Below are 21,028 nucleotides of genomic sequence, written 5' to 3'. Positions count from 1 at the left end.
TAATTCTGCTGGATTAATTATGGTTATTTTGGACAATTAAGGACTCCCCCATCCTGGCCATAATATAAGAATAGATTTTAGAGCAGCAATGCTCATCCAAACATCCTTGCCAGCTCCCACTGTTTCATTTTACCTACCTCAATTTTCAAATTAAATTAACCAAATTATCATCAATTATCCATCTCAAGTTGCTTGCTTTCTGCAGTGGTGAACTTCACTTTCTCTCTTCCATGTCTTGCACAGTTACAGTGATAGAATGAATATTTAATTGTATATGCCCTATCCCTGGAAGTGTTCAGGGCCAGCTTGGATGGAGTCCTGGACCTCCTGGTCTGGTGGAATATGTCCCTACCCATGGCAGAGGGTTTGGAACTAGACAGCTTTTAGGGTCCCTGCTAACCCAAATCATTCTGGGATTCTGTCTACCTTTAAAGTTAGCAACGTTCATCCTTTATTCTTTTCAAAGTTGTTCAGCTTAAAATGTTGGGAGAGGGGCTCAACTCCACCCTTATCAACCTGGCTCCAGGCTTTGAACTCCATGGCTTTTCAAATTGCACAAGGAATCTGGAGAAGCAGAGCAGAGAGGCACTTGTCTCTGTTGGCATGCACCTCACCTTTTGATTTGGAGCATAAGAGAAAACATCTGCCCTTTCTTCCATTTTGTTTTCTGTTTCTTTTCTTTGTCCTTTCCTAGGGAGCCCAGCTGTCCCTGAGCCCCATGCCTGCAGGGACATTGACTTTGCCAGGATTCCCTGGGCAGGCAGAGTTATATCTGGGCACAGGAAGTTACAGGGCATGAACCAGATCTTCCTGGTACAAAACAAAAGCAACAAGGCATGTGTTAGGATGCTGCCTGTCCTAGCTGAGGCCAGTATTTTGTTATTTCAATATGCCATTCTATTTACTGCATCCAGCATCCTGTTGGAAATAAGGACCAGTACTTGCTTTATTTACATATTTGTTATGTTCAAGTCCTATGATATTAGAACTAAACAGAATCTAGAGGGAATCTCTTTGCTTTCTGCTTCACTTGTGGTCATCCTATTTGTCAGAAAGAAAAAAAAAGATAGGAAAATTGAATTACTCAATTTTGAATTACTCACTCTTGGTCAAGTAATATATGTGTTACACATAGCATGTAGTGTAAAGAATCTATAATTATATAATATAATAATGTATTAATAATCTATTTTTTTACTATAGAGTTAATTCAGGTAATTTACTCGGGAATCTGATACCTTGTGAGTTGTTAATTCCATTTGTTACTGTACCAGCATGATGTTTCCATTGTTACTCATTTCTGTCTGTCTCCTCCTTTCCTTCTCTCCCACTTTCTCCATCAAAGGGCATCAACTCCTCTTTGTCTGTTTCCAGACCTTCCTCTCTGCTACAATTGCTACCTTTTAAAAAATGCAATGCAAGATAATTAGCTACTACAAAAATTTTTAATAACACTGTAGATCTGGGGGCAGCTTAGATCTCCATAAACTTCAGAGTTTTAGATGCTCCAAGATGCAATCTGAGCAATTTCCTTGATCTTTTATTGCAGCTGGTAAATCATTTATTGGGCTAGGTTATTTTACAAAATCCTCTTTAGAAACAAAATCCCATAAAATGTATTTATCATAAAGTACTGTATGACCAGCAGTCTTCAAAGCTGTACATACCCTGTATTAATTAAAAGCTAGTGTTGTACTGTGACAAGTTAAAAGTATCCACTGTCTCAGTCTCTCTCTTCCCCCCCACACCCTGCCTCTCCCAATGATTTTTTTCTCTCTTCTTTTCCTTCTCTCATACGCTCTTCTCTTTTAAGGCTTGCCAAAGGGCAGATTCGTGAGTAAGAACAAGATATTCTTTTGTGATCACAAATATTTTTCTGATAATTGTAATTTTTTTTTCTTCCATTGCTAGAGCATGCTTGTCCTTTTCCATTCATATTAATTTGACAGTGGTGTCTCACATCCGTAGGCCATAGTCAAACCTCCTTACAGTGGCCATTATACACATAGGTAATAAAAAGATCATTTTGGCTGCAGAAGCCCATGGGCTTCAGCTTCCATCTCACACGAGTGCCTTTCCCTCTGTGCCCATGCACAGCCTTGCACTGAGCAGCAGGCTTTTGCTTGGGTCCACTGAGTTGAGGCTGAGGGGGATGAGTCCAAAAGATGAGGTGGGGGCAAAGAGATTAAGACAACAGGCAGATGTGGTTGCCTATTTCAGGGCCATCCCTGCTGCAGTCACAGCCTGGCTGGTGCTCACCAAGTGCTTTGCTGGCCCTCCTGGAGAGCCCACCCCAGCACCTTGCCTTGCACCACAGCATGGGTGAAGCTCCTTTCTCTGAGACTTGTGCTCCTGGAATTAAAAGCCCGTGTAATCTGCAGCAGAACATCAATATTATTCGTGACTATTGTCTAAATAATACGGGTGACATCTGTAACCTTGAGAGAAAAGGAGGAAAGTTTGGAGGAATTTTGACCTTGCAGACCAAAACCTGCTCTCAGAAGCTCTCTAGCTCTCTTCTTCTGTTCCCTGAAAGAAAATTTGAGGGAAAAAATGTTCTTCATGACTGTCACTATAAAGCCAGATTTCCTGAACATGTATAAAAAACCAGATGTGAGAAATAATTTTAACGCTTCAGTGCTTTAACATTGCTTTTTATGTATAGTTCTAGAGGAGATGTGAAAAAATCCCAGATTTCAAAAACCTCCATTTGTCTTAATACAAAAAAAAAAAAAAAAAAGAAGATAATGACATACACTTTCTGTGACTTTAGGAATCTTCAGGCTTGAGTTTAAATATAAAAACTAGCAGTTTCAATTGCCAACAACTTATCATCAAACACAGCTCTCAAGGGTTAACATTACACACTAATATAAAAGTAACGATCATCCTTTGTCTCCATGCAATTAGCTTTTTAACAACGTGCCTGTAGCTCCTACCCAGGCTAAATGCTGCTTTGAAATATTTTCTCCTCTACTCCAAACGTGTTAAACTGACTCTGGCCAGCTCCTATAAAATCAATTAATTGTAGGGCACTGCCTTTTGTGGGGGAGTACCCAGTGCCCCACACAGACAGCAGTGACAGGTGCTGCCCATGGTGGTTCAGCTGCAGGCCCAGACAGCATCTTGATGCAGCAGACAAGCTGTTAAATCTTATCTAGAGTCATATTCTTGCATGTCTGGAATCCAGGGCATTGGACCAGCCTTTGGTTCTCACTTGCACCCATCAGGAGCAGATGCAGCCCTTGTTCAAAGAGGTAGCAAGGGGATGGTGAGGAGAAAATGGGCTCTTGGCAGTGTGTCCCAGCCTGGGAAGGGTGAACAAGGTTGAAGACCCCTTTACAACCCTGCCAATGCACCTGTGGACTTTATGAATTTTATCAATTTTATTTCCAAATTGAGGAGGATACTGAGAGGCAGGAAGAGTTAACTTTAAAGAGCACAATACAGTACTCTTGTTTTTTATATAAAGACAATAAACTTTCCCTTTATAATACACATGTGATTTGACATTGAAATAAATGCAGATGCTTCTTTGCTTGGTGTATTCCCTGTTGTGCTTTCTAAAACACCTTCACATATGGTTTGCCTCATTCCTGTGAAACTGCTTGTTGTTTATGTCATACAAACAGAACAGATTGAATTTATACCAAGTTAGGAGGGTGATGAATCCTACGTTAGAGGAGAATCCTTGCCTGAGTGTTTTGAATTTGTTCAAAATTAGCATTGCTTGTTAAAAATTGCCCTCGATTGTCCCTTGAGCTTTTCTAAAGATTTCATTAAAATTAAAAAAAAAAAAAAGAATTCTGTGGCTGCCTATAAATGCAACCTTTTATTCAAATATGTAACATTTACCTAAAATAAAAGGTCAGATTTTACCAGTTTTTTATAGCTGTCCTAGTAGGATCTGTTTCATGTGCTACATATAAAATACTGCCATTAAGAGCGGATATTCAGCTTCCTTTGTGAAAAGCAGAATAACCCTCTATTGTGTGCTTTAAAAAGTGCTAATCTTTTAAAAATTTCTCAGTAACTCCTGATAGTCCACCTAAACCCTATTTCATTGTTTCTAATTCCATTTTGAAATTTAATTAAAGGCAGGCCAATCTTGAACTCTTAGGAGTAATCAGAAGTCCCACTGTTTTCTTTGAATGCTTTCAAATCTTTCACACATTATTCTCAAAAGCTTTAGTTATGTGAGCACAATTCCCTGATTCTGAAATCTTTGCGGAACTTTTTTTGCAGGCAAGTCTCAACAGGACACAAGTCATGTTTATGTTTTGGTCTGGGTTTTTTAACATATTCAGGTATTAGATAGTGTTTACTTTAGTGCATGTACTCAAATCTTTTAGGATTGAATTTTTACAGCAGACCAGTACATATTTCTGTGGAGTTACTGCTTTAGTTTTAGTCTCATGGGAGATTTTTCTGCTACAGGATATGTTTACTTTTTGGAAAATTATTCTATGGACAAATCATTAAATATGAAAATGGCACCTTTCCTATGCACTCTAATTTTTCTGAAACTGTCAGATTCTTTTTTATTATATAATTAAATTCATAGTTGGGCAAATTCCAATGAACTGCACACATTTATAGATTTTATTTTTTTCTCGCTTTTGCAATGAAAGAATTATTTCCCTGTTCCAGTGTGTTGTGGTAAAATTTTGACAGTGAAAATTGAATGAGAAATAAAATGTTTGGAAAAAAATTTGAAACCAACAAAAAGTATTATTTCAAAATTAATCTAAACTACTGGGGACAAAATAGGAAACAAACTTTCAAGGACTGAAAATACATTAAACATGTAAGGACTCATGAAAATACATGAGACTTTGCTAAGAACTGTTTTCTTTGGGAGTCTTTTGCAAAGCTCTCCAATATATATGCTCTTAATTTTGTATGACACTCTTAATTTTGTCAAGATTGGATATTGTTATGGTGAGAGGAAACATGCAGTTACCTATGGACCTCAGTGCAATTATACTTGATGATAATTTTATTTATATGCTCAGGATGATGGAAAGAGTTGGCAGCCAATGTGCTTCCTCCTGCAGATTCCAGAGTTGCAGAACTCCATCAGCTGAGAGCTGGTCTCTAGCAGTAGAGAAGAGAAATTAGTGATACAAAGCATTAGTTGAGAGTTGTCAGTGACTTATCAGTCACAATTACTAGGGAGATGTTTGTCTAGTTGGGTGGTGTTCTTTTTATTTCTTTTGTATTGGTGTTTATGTTCTTGAGCAGAAAGGAGTAGTGGGCTTTGTCATGGAGCAACTTTAGTACAGACCCAAATTTTTCCTAGAGATCTTGTCAAGGCAATTGTGTGGTTGACATCCGATTATGAGTAGTGGAGCTGAAAGAGCAGGGAAAATGCTCCCCAGTGCCAGAGCAGTTCACAGTTTGATCTAGACCTCTCCAGGATTGTGTGTTTATAATTCCTCACCAAAATGCTCTTTTTTTCTCTTCCTCCACCTAAGAGAATTCTTACCTGGTGAAAGTGAAAGGATATGGCTTAAATTTGGTAATAGCTGGGGGAAAATTGAGTATGGCTACTATGCAGCTTTTTGACAATAAATTGCTAATTTCTTTTCTTAAATATGGAAAATGTTGAGTCTCCAGTAACTGAGCAATGTGAACTTGCAAAGTTGTTGGAGCCTTTTCTGTGAGTGCAGTCAAAATATCTTCATGACAGCACTGCCAGTGTTTCTCCCTCACAGGCATTTCACACGATTCAGCTTGGATTCCTGCTCAGCCCAAAAGCACTTTCTGACTTAGCTGAATTGCCCTTTGGTTTGTTCAGACTCATAGGAGAGTAGAAGACTTGGGAAACTGGCTGTGAAATGTGGAGTTGAGAGAGATGTGGTTGTTGTTTGTCATTTAATAAACACTTTGTTTTCATGAGCTAGAAAAGATGACATTACTGATGACTAGTGAAGAAAAGTGAAGCTATAAGTGTGCCATACATGGTCATCTCTAATGAATAGAATGAATAAAAATAATAAGTGCATTACATAGCTAACTGTCACATCTTCAGGGCACTACAGTAAATAAGTGGGAGTTATGCATGTGCATTAGTAGCAAAATGGGTACCACACTTTGGATCCTATTGAGTACAGTGTGGAAAGAAAAATATGATAGATGGCTGCTTTTTATCTGTCACTGCTGTGGCACAGAAGCATAGACCATATGTATGTAAAATGACTTTGTTATTTCAGTAAATTCTCTAACTCTTTTTGTTGTAGCCTGTAGCAAAATGAATAAGTAGCTGAAGATCCTGGTGGGATAGTTCTGATTTTATCAGAATAAAATACCTCTGCAGAGGCATAATTATTATTAAATATACAGTGATGTGTGACAAAACAGACAGAGAAGTTAGGAGGGTCTCTGCTTTCACAAGTTTTCGGTACAAATGGAGATGCTTCACAAAGGGCGGGAACAAGCAGTTGTGGTGGTGAAGCTGAAAAGGGCAGGAAAGTTTGGGCAAATGTGGGCCTTGTTAACTGTGACTCTTGTTTCCTGTTTCAGAGGTGATGATAAAACTGTGGATGACAGTCAAAATGTTCCTCCTCAATCACCTAGTGGAACCAGTAGTTCTCGCCTTCTATTTTGTCTTTCTTTAGGTAGAATAGTATCTCCTTCTCCGGCAAAGTCGGATTTGGGCAGGAGAGAACAGGGAGGACCTGCTGTTTGCCAGGCCTTGGATCTGAACACTCAAACCAAACTGCCAGGTTTGGGAGTCTGGTTACAAAATTCTGAATAAAATGCAGTTTGTCTGCCCTTTGATTTAAGAGGTAGTCCAGCCAGTGAGGAATTTACAGTGGTCATGCTTAATTCTTACGATGGTGTGATTCACTGTCTTGAGCTTAGTTTTTGAACAACTCGATAACCCTCCAGTGTACTTTGTCTTCATAAGATTTTCAGCCTGGTATCTGAATCTATCCCAGTTTTTTGTTTAGGTATCTGCTGAAAGCTAATGACTGAAAACATTCCAGACTCTTTTGTGGAATTAACAGTGGTGAAAATCCTGGTTCAGCTATTCTTTCTTGCAGCTGTACTGAATGCTATGTCTTTCTCACAATGTGAAGAGATGCTCTTCCTGGCTGTTAATTCTCAGTCTAAACCACTGCAGGGGAAGAAAGTTGGGGATGGAAAAAAAAAATCCCATTCCTTCATCAGTTCCATTACTTGGAAATAGAGGGCAAGCTATTTTACAGAGCTTTTAACTAACTACTAATGTAATTTGTTCTGCATTGTTTGCCCATTAATCCAAAAATTACTTTTCCCTTTGAAGCTTGCTTTATGTAGAGGAAACAACGCCACCTTTAACCATTATGTGTATTATTGTGTGCAGGATAACTGTTTTTATTTGCCTTGCATTTTGGTTTAATGTAGAACATGGGGCTTTGAGCATCTTTGGTTGCTTGGTAAGTTATAGTATTTCAAAGTTGGAATAATTTCCATTTCAAAACATTGTATCATTATCCTCATCTTCTAAAAGACACTTGGATGTATGTTCATACCACAAGTATTCAATTTATCCTTAGATGTGCCAGGAATTTTGAGAAATGAAAGGATTCTCTTGTCTCTTAGAATATGCCTTTCTTTCTCTGGTTTAAAGTACATACATCAGATATAGAGTTTGACCTACAAAATGTCAGAGGGTGAAAGATATGTATTCAGTCTAGTTTATCTTGCATTTCACTATCCTGCACAGTGCATGTGGAGAAATACTTCTCTATCTGCACATGCCTTATATACATAAGCACATAAAAACTCTTCACAGTTTTCCTTGAGATAGTTAGAAGAAGCCGCATCTCCATGATGGGAATGTCTTTCTTATGCCTCAACTTTCAGCAAAAAAACCTGATATGATAAATTAAAGTTTTAAACCCATAATGCCTATATTTTTTTTCCTGAAGGTTAGCACTGAATAAATACTGGATTTCAAGATTTGAGGTCTTGAAAGAAAATAAATAACTGATCCTGGAAATCAAATGGTCTTCTAGTGGCTTTAGATGGAAATATGTTTCCTCAGTATTTTTAATCAGTCCCTGAGACTGATATTATGATCATAGCAGGACTGTCCAAACAGTGGCCCAAGGAATGACTCCACTCAGCGTCTCAGTACCTTCCAGCAATTCCTTTTGATTGTGTATTCCCAAAAGCTTAACGCCAGCTGTGTGGCAGTCACAGAGATGTGACTGTAGAGATGTGACTGTAGTGTGGAGTCATGGGAGATTAAAAAGCCTACTCTAGTTCATTTGTAAATTGGCTATTATTTTTAGTTAGTTCCCCAGGTGAACGCATCCATGCTATGCTAATCAGTCTGAATTAATTCTAGGAGACATTTTCCAAAGCAGGCTGGTGTCCCAGTGGTAGGTTCTCTCCTGTGTATTAGTGTGGAAACATGTTACATTAAAAGCTGTTTATTAGACAACCTTGTTTCTCTAAAGCAGAGTCTGTTTAACCTACTGTGCTAGTTATTTTCCTAAAGATTTCCAGACCTGCATTTTTCTAATAAAAATTATCACTGAGAGAAAAGATGGGTGGGTGACAAATTCAATTACATATGACTTGGGCAATGTGAGAAATTCTGAAATCAAGTGACAGGAGAAGTAATATTTCAAGTTTGGCCCACAGAAAACTAAGGCCATGTGGAATCTTCCCATTTGCCTTCACTGGGCTTTGGATCAGACCCTGGAGATACTAACAATATTTCAAGGGTTTATGATCATTGCTAACTTTGGAAACAGTGCCAGCCTTCAAGAATAGGGACTGCATTCCACATGCAGCAGGAATAGCCTTTTCCCTACTTTGAGTAATGTTACAGGAACAATAAAAAATTCTCGCTGCTGGGAATGCCAGACCCTGTGGGACTTGGACAGGACCTGACATTTATACAGTTCATCACTACTGTAGATCAAGGAATGCTACTTTTAGCAAAGAATGCATATTCATTCTTTTTTGTTAACCTTTGCTTCAGTGCATTCATGACATGATTGTATGGGTATGTAGCTGTGTTTTAACAGTTTTTTAATTTCAGTTGTTGCTTGAAGCACTACTCTGGAAATTAGACACTTTTAGTAGTTCAATTATTGTTGATTTATTCATCCCTCTTGTAGATACAGTGAATGTAGTTACTATAGTAAGGTTATCTAGTTCTGAATGCCAAATGCCAAGCTTCAGAGCTTACATCTTGGCAACTGCAAGACTTATTGGCTTGGAATTTGTCATGCCAGCAGTACTGCCTTGTAGCATTTATTTCACAGATTTTCATTAAATGGGGGAAGACAAGAGAGAATAGTGCTACTAGTGACATGATGCATCAAACTGTTTACTAATGTTACAGGGAAATCAGCTCAAAATAACTCCAGGCTTCATTCTGCCATTTTCCTAGATTTCATTGGAAGAATAGCAACAATACACTAAATGTAAAACATGTAAAAGTGCTAATTGGGAAAAAAATTTTAGTTAATATTACCCACTTGGAAAAAATCAGAAAGTGTAGAATAGTAAAATAAACTAAAAATACTGTACGATGCTTGGAACTTTCATTAACTTAGTTATAATTTCTCTTTTGGGGGCAATGAGTCAGCAGAAACTTGCTGAAGTTCCACCCCCTTTAGCATCTGCTCTGAGTACGTTGCTAGACAGCAAATGCTGCAGTAACACTGAGGGGCAGATCCTCAGCTGAGGTAAGCTGTTGAAGTGCCATTTCCAGTGAAGTGATAACAATTTGCTTTGACTGAAGCATAAACTTTCATGCTAACCTGCTGTAATGCTTTCCATCACCCTGTAGACTGTCTGCATGTGAAATATAATGCACCTAATGGCATTTAAATTAGCTATCATTGGAGGCATCTGTCATACTATAATCTTTCCCAGTCATTTGTAAGGTCTTCTACCACTTAGCCTCCCTCCACTTTTCAGTGGCATCTCTTCTGCTGATGTTACCCTACTACCACAGATATCAGCTCTCATCTCCCCTTGCCACTAATTCCAGCTTTAACCCATGACTTTTACTCAGAGATAACTCCTCAGGATATTTGTGAAGTTTTTCCTCTAATCCCCTCCTCCCCAAAAAAGGCAGGTTCATATGATTAACACCTAGCTGTGCTTGGAGTGGTGATAACCTGAATCTGCTGAGACTAACATGCTGCTGCCCAAAACCACAGCCCCATACAGGACTTTTAGCTTAGGATGCTGTTTAATCCTCCACTGTGCAGTTTCAGTGCTACACTACAAGCTCTCTGAAGCATGACTTGACAATTTTATTAGTTCGACCAGCGCCTTAGATGCATACAGAATAACAAAACCGGGAATTTGGATTCACCATTTAGCAACCACAGAACTTCAGCTGAAGGTCAGTGTAATTGCATGGATCTGATTCTAATAGTTCATACAAAATCTGCAGCAAGTGTCTGAGTATAGCTGATACAGTCTAATGGACTGATCCATAATCAGCTGATAAATAACATTCTGTGCCATAGCTGTTATTTCTGTTTCACTGGCTGTCATCAACTAATGATTCTGTCTTTGTTTGGGATTAAAATGAAAAATCACAGACCTTTTCCTTAGTCCTTAACTCAAACCTTCTCCCAAAATGGCCAAATCAAAACTTTCAACTGCAAAAAAGGACTGTAAACTTTGCTTTTACTGTGATTTTTTTTTCCTGGAGTTTGAGAACAGTATTTTACACTCTTAATGGAGATTTTGCACTGAAGTTTTCTTTCTGTTTTATTCATCAAAATTTGAAGATTTCATCTTTAGAAAAATGACCCCTTTTTCACTGCTTTTTTTCCTCTGGATTAAAAATAAGCCTTTTTTTATTTTTTTTCCTTTTTCTTTTAGGAAATTCAAAATCTAAAAGATATAAAATAGTAATATTCTTTTGATCCATATTTGCATTTCTCATTGTCTTTGAACCTCTGACCCACTGATTGAATAACTCTTTCTTCTTTACCTGGCTAATTTGTGTGTGTGAAATATTTTTGGTTTCATTGCTGTCCCCTTTCCCTTGTTAGTGGTTCACAGTTTTTCTCAGGCAGTTGGAAAACACATGCTGTTGCAGGATACTTTCTAATCCATGTTTGCCACTAACTGAATTATACATGGGTGGCATAGCACATATTCAGTCTTTCATCCTTATCAGTTACTTCATCATTACTTTCAATCTTCAGTGAAAAATGTGACTAACATGTTGTGTGGTATAAATAGACACTGCAGTTTGAGATCATTTATGCATGGTTTGAATTTTGATGAAATTTTATACTGCCCTCTGGGCTAAACACTTAACCTAAGTGATTGTCCCAATAATTCTGTTGAATCAAACCTTTTCAGATGGAAGTTTTACCTTTCATTATCTTCTAAACTGTTTACTATAAAGCTTTCCAGGAGTGTTAGGAAGCAAATAAAAAAGGACACAGTTGCTGTTTATCAGTGATCCTGTGAATAATTATCTTGTCATTGTAAATGAATGGAAATAGGAAAATAAAATACTTCAGCTCAAAAGACTTTTTTTAGGTGATCCCAGGTCACCCTCATTATTTTTTTTTCTTTTAAAGCTACAAAATTTGGAGTTATATGAAATGTAAAAGCATAAGTGTAGATTAATATTTGTGTATAAATATATTTGATTTTGGCACCACTCAATGTACCAATTTATGTGATTCATTATTTTAATTTCTTTAGTTTCTAATTAGAAACTTCTAGTTGCTACAGTTTCATGATCTTGCCATATGTATTTATTTGCTTCTAAAATGACTCAGCATATTTCTGTCATTTTTACAGATGTTGCTCCAGCTCAATATTTGGCATAATTTTTGTTTCAATGACAAACATTTTCTCCATGTAACTTTAGTGGTTTGGATGTTTAAGAGTCTGAAATTAATTTTTATAAGCTGAAAGCAGTCATTGAACACTGTCACTTCAAGCATTACAATAATGCAGGAAATCGTCATTGACTCAGTTAAAATGTTTCTATTTCTTGCAAGGACCAATTACAATAGAGTGCTCTTGTTTTTTAACCAGAAAAGTGTCTCCTTTGGTTTTAAGCTGAGTATTTTGAAGAGGTTTTCACTGTTTATAAGCATCATGATTTGTTCAACCACTTCCTTCTTTCCCTTAGCCAGTCTTAGCAGTTCTAATTTGCTAATGAAATTTAGGCATTTCCCCACCCCCTAGGAAGCAATATCTTTTTAAGAAACACCCAGTCCAGAAGAGTTAAGTGATTTAGTTCAGAGAAGCTGTCACTTGGTTGCATGCCCAGTGTGACAGAGGCAGGTCCCTCTGTGGTCCCTGTCTCCTGGGCCCCTTGACCAAGGTGGGATGTGAGGGGGCCTCCTACCTCCCCATCATCCTGGGTTTCTTTGGCAGAGCGCTGAGTGCAGTTGGAGTGGGTGGAGGGTGTAGGGAATGGCACTGAGCTCTGATCTCCCCCTGGTCCTTGGAACCTGGGGCTCCTGAGGCAGGCTCTGTGCATGTGCATGTCCAGGGTGGTCTGTCAGCCCTCGCGCTGCATTTTGGCACATTGGACTCTGCTACACCCAGATGAGGTGATTGGGCAAGAACGCCTCACACGCACATGGGCTTGTGCAAATGAGCAGCTGGTGACTCATCCTGATGAGAGGGACTGCTGAGGGGGAAAAAGTTCTTTTTTTCCAGCATCAAAATCTGAACATTTTATCAAGAAACATTTCCCACAGAATGGCAGTTTTCTGGTAAGCTCTACTAGTCAGAAGGCTCAGCTCCCCTTCACACAGGAGTCTCAATGGAAAATTTTATAGCTGGCCCTAGTGTAGAGTCTTTCAGAGGTGTTGAGCACCCACTGTGACCATTAATTTAAATAAGCCCATAATGTGGTTTACATTTAATAAAGTTGCAGCCTCTGCATGAACCAGGTTTACTGAGTGTTGCCTTCTTTCCTGCTGGGTCTGAGTCTGCTGGTCTGGCTAGTGTAAAAGTCTTGGGCTCAGAGCACGCCTTCACTCCATGTGTTCATTAGGAATATCCAAGAAAAACATACACACTGTGTGTTTTCATCTCCTGTAGAGATGACTTTTATTCAGGGATAAGAATGCACACAAGAAAAGTAGCAAATAAATAGGTTTGTACTTGGAAGAGCCCTTTTGTTGCTTGCCCTACTACTGACATATCAGAATTGATAATTCTGATAAAAGCAATATATTGCTTTAGTACTTACACAGTGCTAGAAAGATAGCATACTATTAATTCTAAAATCTTTAGAAGTCGTGGCAGAATAAAAAGCATCAAGTGCTTATGAAGAAAATAAGCAAAATGAAAACAGATCAGATACTTCAACAGTGTGAATTAGCTTTGAAGTCTGCTAGCTTCAGCAGGGCAGTAATATCAGCTGAGAAACTGAAGTTTAGCTGCAGTATTTACAGGAAGAAGTATGTGCTGTTTACAGAAAGGAAGTGTGAAAAGCAATGTATGTCTGATTTGTTCATATTTACTCTGAGAGAGCCCAAGTAGCTGTAGCTTACAGGAAGCGTTCCTTACCTTTGGCATTCTGAATTTAAATATTATGGTGGTGGATGCTTTTGTAAGCAAATTGGTCTCAAAAGCTGGCTGCTTAAGCTTCCATCATTTTGTCATTCCACTTTGCTTCTAATGAATCTAACCAGTTTATTGTTCAACTCTCTGTACCAAATTCTTGTCTACAATTGAGTCCCAGCTTATTTGCAACTAAGGAGGAAAGGAAGATTTGTGGGAAAAATATTTCAAAAACCCACTGAAGGCAGCTGACCAGAGTTTTCAGTAGTTCAACGTTAACTGGTTAGACAGATCCACAATCACCTTTTAGCTGTTCTATTTGTGTGGTGGAAACTTGTAGGGTTTGCCTTTCAGTGGCATACCAGGGGTAATTTGTTCAGTGTAGAGCTCTCCTCTTCTCCATCTTTGCCAGGGATTTGCCAAGCATTCCCTTGTCCTCCCACACAGCTTGTGGCAGCTCTGTCCAAGCCAGAGCACAGCACAGTCTCTCAGCATAAGGTCACTCCCCAGATCCTTTGGATCACACACAATGGGAGATGTATTTTCAACTTGCAATTCTCACTGTGAGCGCAATCTCAGTGCCCTGTATGATCTGTCACAACACTTGCCAGAACAGTGCCAGAATGGGTGACACACCAGTATTTTACAGTATTTTGCCAATATTTGTCTCAACCTACCCATTGAAATGAAGGAACCATGTGACCCCATCAGAATCAAGAATGTGTGGTATTACTGCTGTGGTTAAGAGGGTTTTTTTTGACAAAGTGCTGTGCACTGGAAAACTATGACTTTCAAAAAATGAAATTGTGGGAAAGGATAATTGAAACAAAATTTGCACACTCTTGAAATATTCCATCTTGATATTTTAAAAAGAACATTTGTTTGAAATTACTTTATCCCCCCACATTTTAATGTGTTAGATGGGTTAATTTTCTATTGAAAAGGTCAAAATAATTTCAAGCCAGTTTAAATTATCAAATCAGGTCTTTTCACTAACGAAAATATCCATACACAAACTTTTTTATTTTCACCATTTTCATCCCAGTTCTGGATCAGAGTTGCCTTTTGAAAACCTTCAAATGAAGGGGAAATTACTTCTCATCTTCTCACGCATCTCTATTCTGCAATTAAAAACTTCTAAGAGACCTTCATGTATGAGTTAAGGTGAGGTCTCATGCAGCATGAAGTAAGGTTTTCTTTGCCTGCATTGGCCATTACCTTGTGTAAATCCCACATCTCAGCAAAAAAAAATAATTAGATTTGGCATGAAAGAAGAACAAATGGGCAGTAAGGATATTTCCCCATCTAGCTACTTGCTTGCCTTGTCTTGTCTTGGAAAATATTCTTGTTGTCTGTACCTCAGCATCCTTACTGTTCTTGTTAAAATGTGTGTCATGGAAAGATTTTATAGCTACAGACCTTCATACTCATTCTGCAAAACGTGGGTGCTTTCTACATGCCTTTATTCGTGCTTGCAAACTCCCTCCCTGCCATTTCTGCCCATTCTCCTGTGTTTTACCTGCTTTCTTGTTTCAGTTTCTGTCAAAATCAAGTGTCCATGCCAATGATAGCGATGGTATTTCCTGAATTTTTAGTGCTGGTTGGTTGGATTATTCAAAAATTATCACATAACAGAAGGACACTCAGAGAAATGTTACTGAATTTTATGTTAGTTTCTCACCCAGCTTCATAGAACCTGGCTTTTCCCAGATTCTTCCTTTTGGGCCTGGGTGAAAGCTGAAAACTTCCAACATTTGTTCAAGATGTCTGGATCTCTGACAGCCCATGTGGCAATTCCAGATGCATCCATTCGGCTGTAGGGTCTTGCTCTACAGCACATGAGAAGGGACTCCTCTGTGCCTGAGACATGCTAAATCTATTGTGTGTGGACTAATAGCCTTCAAATGTGCAAGAAATCTGTTACTCTCAGACTTAGAGCACACTTGCAGCTCTGTGGGACAGTACTTCTGAAGTACTTCCTTAACTAATTATTGGATTGAGTGTGTTTTTGCTCTGCAGCATGTGCAAATCTGTTTCTTATAAAAAAGCCAAAGGATATGAATACCCTAAGCAGAATGGCAAAGATTATTTAGAATTATTATAGAATGAAAAAATCTTATTGATTTTAATAATTTCTTTTTTTAAAACAAATCGTAAAGATCTGATATGCTCTTTTGCAGCAATTTTCATTCTGCACAATGAGCAGCATTTTCCACTATGGCTCTGTATTAGGAAATTTATTGCTATGATATGCTAAAGGCTAATTTCTGAAACACATCACTTAATCTGTGTATGAAAAACCAGCCCCAAACAAATCACATTGAAATCAGGGTTTCTTGAGTTTCTGGAATTATGGCTCAGAGAATTTGTCAATATGAAGTTCTCAGATGCTGTTTAATTTTGGGAATCCCATGGATTTTTGCCCGGGACTACAAACAGCAGATGCAATACACGACCCATGTGCCTTCGCTTTGTTTCCTTTTATTCCTAACTTCATGTAGGAGAGAAACACCAACTGACAAAATAGCAGCTACAATTACAATGTTCCATTACATAAACTTAGATGAGCTTAATATACACAATATAACAGTCTTGATCAAAGGATTTGCTGTCAGGCAGAGACTTGACTAACAGGCAAATGATTGGAAACAGCTTTTTTTCCAGCCTGGATTGGGTGATAATAATGTGAAAAGAATGGAAGCTCTAAAAGGAATGCTCTTTCATTGCCTATGTTGCAGCAAGCATGAAAGCCTGTCGTAGTGTGGTAGAGGCTTCTCTTTCTGAGGCTAGACCATTGCTGGGGAAGCAGAGGCAGAGAGGATCCTGCCTTGCTGAAAGGAACTCTCACCTAAGTCAAAGCAGTGCACAAGGATATGTAGAAAGGCTGTACATTCAGGCTTTTTAAAGCTTGTTGGTTTTTTAACCACTGTGTGCCCCAGGAAGGATGCATCATTGACACAGAGCCATCACTAAGCTGCAGTCCTGTAGTCTGGGAGGTTTGACCTGATCTGGAGAGAGGTTAAAGCAGCTGGGGTGCATGCATCTCATTTTTCTGGAGGCCTAACACCCTTGGCCAGAAAGTATGCTGAGAGAGGCCAAGGAAAGTAATGTTAATTTTCTCTCCGAGAAAATCAGCACAAGATCACTGAGACAAAGAAAGTACGCCAGGGGTAATTTGACAATTGACACATCAAGGCTTAGAGGCTATATTAAAAGAACTATTAGACATGTCAATTAATTTTCCTTTGCCTCATTAATGAGCATCTGAGCTATGCATCTTCTGTTTGAAGCAGCAAGTAATCATTTTTCTAGGTTCCTTCATGCTACGACAAGTCACAGCCCTCTTGAGACACACACGAGACAGGGCATAATAGAGCATGATTATTGTTCCTAATTTCATGAGTGACTCTAAACTTTCAAATGGAAGGGAAATTTAATATTTATTTTGAATGTTAAATGATGCCTCTGAAAAAAGGAAACCTATGCAATTCAATGTTTTTCAAAGGACCAGCTTGTTCCATATTTTAATTTGATTCTTTAGCAGTAACTGAGTTTATCCACTAACTCCAGTCCCAGATTCCAATGAAAGCTCTAAAAGAAAAAAAAGGGGGGAAAAACCCCAACAACCCACGCCCCAAAACCAACACTCTTTCTTTTGCTATGGGAACTATGAAGTTGCTGACAACCTTCATTAAATGCCACAGCCAACTTCTGACATGCTCAGCAGTGAGTCTCATGACCCACAAACAGAAAGCCAATCTAAATCATGGAGTGGTTGTATTTGTCTTTTGTGTCTAGAAACCAGCTGCTGGAATTTGCTGAGTGCTTCTAAAATGTAGCAGAAGGTTTACTGTCAAAAAGCATTGTCTTTGTAAATTTTACCTTCAAACCTTGAACACAGCAAGCAAAAACTATTTAACAAGCAGACAAAAAAATGAATGCAACACAAGAACTAAACTACCAAAACCTTCTGAGTCTCTTTTTCTGTGATGATTTGAAGTCTTTAAGCTGACAGAATAACATCAAATATGACTTGAATCAATATTCTTTCAGGTTAAAACAGAAGCAAAATAATAAAATAGTGAAGTGTTTTAAACAAATGTTAAGGCCACACAACTAAAATGTCCCTATCATGATACTAGATTTGAAAATTAAAATTTTAATACATATGTAAGTATTCTGCATTGTGGATCATGTAAGTTTTAGGTTGATCCTTAAGGAAATAAAGGTTCTTAAAGCTACGTACTAAGCATGGAAAAGAGGCTATGAAATGCAGAGAACCTGAAGAGAGCATTATTGTCTGAACTGGAGACTTTGAGAATAGCCTGTATCCTGTAACCACTGTGCTCTTTATAGTTCTAACTTTAGATTGTCTCATTAATTTAGTTTTTTAGCTAGTTAGTTTTTATGCTAGTTTAGTTTTTTCTACTCTCATTTTAACTGCATTTCATCAGCTGCATTCTTTTGGTATCTTTGGAAATCTCATCCTGACTGCCCCCAGCTTCTTGCATCCATACGTTGCTACCAAATTTATGGGAATTCATAGGAAGGTGAGCAGGCTACTTTGCTGAAAAAAGTTAAGACTGTTCATGTGGTTATTATGCAATGCTTTGCAATTAAATAAAAAGCTCTAAATAGGAAGCAAGGAGCAATAAGGATCCTTCTAAAAACATCCTATCAAGAGCTGTAGGAGTGGGAAAGAGCATCAGACCCATAGCACTGTTAGTCTGTCACCTTGAGTTTTGACAAGGGTAGGTTTTTCCATCTGAGAAAGATATGAATATTTTGTAGGTGCTTCTATTTGAATGACTTATGAATCACATGGATTCATAGTACAGTGTAGTACAGTGTACTACAAGCCACTGTAATCCTGTCTGAATTCAGACTGGTAGTGGGAAACCTTATGGGTCAAAGATAAAGGGACTTTGTCCTCTAGGGTTGTGATTGTGATTGTCTCTATTGTAGAAAATTAATAACATTACAGATGATGGGCAAACTGATTGTCCGCCAGTTCTTTCCCCAGTAATCCAGACTTTCAGCAGAGGAAACTAAAGCCTAATTCAGAATCACCTCTGTGGTGACCCCTGAAGGTTATTTAAGTGTTTCTTGTGTTTTTTGCCTGGATGAACCTGGCTCTTTGAAAAACTGCACTATGTCTTCCAGGTATTTGGAGTTCTTGGATGAGAAATCTAAGGGTTCCAAGAAAAAGCATAATCATATCTTTGTAAAAAGTTAAAAATATTATTTTCCATGAGTTTAAAAAAACAATAAATCTTTCAACAAAGAATATTATTTACAAATATCCTTTCAGGCAAAAATACACAGGAGGAAAAAATGCCCAAACCAAACAAACAGAGAAGTTAATTTGCATGGTAAGTTCAATACCTGCCAACTGTTGTTTATCAGAGACAGCAAAATAACAAGCCTTTTGTTCTGCCCAAATGCATTATTCTTCTGTTTTGGAAGCTTTGGTCTAATGCCTCCTGAACACTGGAGTTTATTTCTTAGCCGGATATTTTAGCAAGGCAAAGTAGATGCAGTAAGGCTGTGTGTCAGTCTTCCCCAGTAATTTCTGGACCTGTTGGCCAAGAGAGGTAGAAGGGAAATACCTCAGTTGCTGCCTCCATAGAGAGAAACACTCAGTCCCAACCTACTAGAAAATCAGCTCCCTTGTTCCTGAAAATACTTATTTTATGAGTGAAGTCTGAGAACTGAGTGTTGTTTAAACATTTTCTTTTTAGACCTTGTTCATGGGAGGTTGCTAAGTGGTGTGGTACTTCTTTGTATTTGAATGGAAGGAACAAGCCTAGTGACATCTCTAAATGTGTGTCCCTTCTTTACTCTTAAGCAAATCCGTTTGGGAGAGTCAAGTTCAAAATATTCTAGTGCCCATGAAATATTTTGTTATTTTCTTTTATAAATGCTTTTCTTGGTTCTTTTTCAGGCTGATGAAATTGCAGTTACCTAGGAGCCATATCAAAACCTCTTCAAAACTGCAAAGATTCACATGGATGTTGATATCAATTTTTACAAATCAGATTTTATTCTTAAATGAATGTGTCTTTTCTATATCTTAGTTCTCTGCTCTCTAGTTAGATAAAGCTTTTTATCTTAAAATAAGCTGATGTCTTAGGCCAGCACATTATGCTAGCTCTCTCTCCTCTGTCCATAGATGCACAAATGTAGCTGGTTTTATTCTGGAATGTCTTTTTGTAGGCATAGTGTCCTTTCAGTACCCCAGCATCCTTTACTTACCTCTCTGCTTCTTGTTATTCTTTGATATTGTTGTTTCTCATGGTGACACCCTTTTGTGTTCTGGCACAAGCTGGAGTCACCCACATCTGGGATACGAGTTCTGAATGTGTCTGAGAGGAAATGCACCCAAAGGAAAACATAGGCCCAGAGCACATTTTTATCTAAAGCACACAGAAAAATAATAATGAGCTTATTATATTGCATTTTTGTTATTGAAAAACAACATTTCTGTCTGGAAAAGGATGGCATCTGCCTCATTTGAGCTTGATTTGTTGGTTATGTTTTTTTTTTTTAATCCTTTTAGAGATGTGTTTTACTATGGTCCTGTAATTAGCAGAAAGTTTTAGGATTTCTTAGCATCAGTCAGAAAGCTTTGCTTCTCATAGCAAATGTCCCCTTTGGGAAGGAAGTTTCAGATGAAGAGCATTTCACTGGATCAATAGATGACACCAACAGAAAAGGAAGCTGGCATTTGTCTTGTTGTGTCTTACATGCAGCTATGGGCTATAGAGGAAAGTATGTTATCTAGAGATTGCCTCTGATAAGGGGATATCCCTCAAACTCCCAGTGCAGCTAGCAATCACACATTGATTTTTGAGAAAAAAGCTGTAGCAATTTTTAAGTTTCTGTTTTAAGCTATGTCTTCACACTGAAGGAAAATTTGTGAAATTTCTTTGCAAAAGCAGCCAGGCAGCCTGTTATAACACCACCTGAACACCTTAAACACAGCTGGTATCCCTTGTGCCGTACAGTATAACAAGTGGGGAGGAGAGCTCTGCACAAGAAATTATACAGTTTTCCTTCTTTTTCTTTCTATCTTTCTTTCTTTCATTTTTCTTTCTCTATTTTTTCTTAAAGGCGGAAGACCTGATTTCTGTAAACAACCCCCTAAAGGTACTCCCCCACCAATAGCAGCCCACTGTAAAATGGATAAGGTTCTCATTATGTATCCTCCATGTCTTGATCATAATTTCTTATCATGGTTGACATTCTGGTCCAGTTATATCAGGTACATTCTGTGTAAGTCCTTTAGAAGACCGGGATAAAACCCTGCTGAATGCAGGATCATTTTGCCTTGGGCAGAGAGTTAGTCAAAGTGCACATAGTTCAAGGTGGATTTCTAGTCAGATTCTGCAGTACTGGGACATTCTGAAAGAAGTATTTTTGAATTGAACATAGCTCAGAAGGAATTAAATTAGTTCTTTAATGCTTGGTTTTTCTCCAGAGCCATCAACACAAATTACTTTCTAAAATAGGC

The 21,028-nt window shown here is 38.2% G+C and overlaps 1 protein-coding gene across 1 annotated transcript in view; it reads left to right on the top strand.

Annotated features, from left to right (window-relative positions):
• Window positions 1–21,028, top strand: part of LOC128942772 (uncharacterized) — a 159,197-nt gene that overhangs the window by 75,311 nt on the left and 62,858 nt on the right. The gene's annotated exons all lie outside the window — the stretch shown is intronic.

The sequence above is a fragment of the Melozone crissalis genome, unplaced genomic scaffold, assembly GCF_028551555.1.
Source record: "Melozone crissalis strain CALT ecotype California unplaced genomic scaffold, PUWL_Pcris_2 ptg000042l_1, whole genome shotgun sequence".
Classification (NCBI taxonomy): domain Eukaryota; kingdom Metazoa; phylum Chordata; class Aves; order Passeriformes; family Passerellidae; genus Melozone; species Melozone crissalis.
Note: the sequence above shows the minus strand (reverse complement) of the source record. Positions and strands in the feature narration are given on the sequence as shown.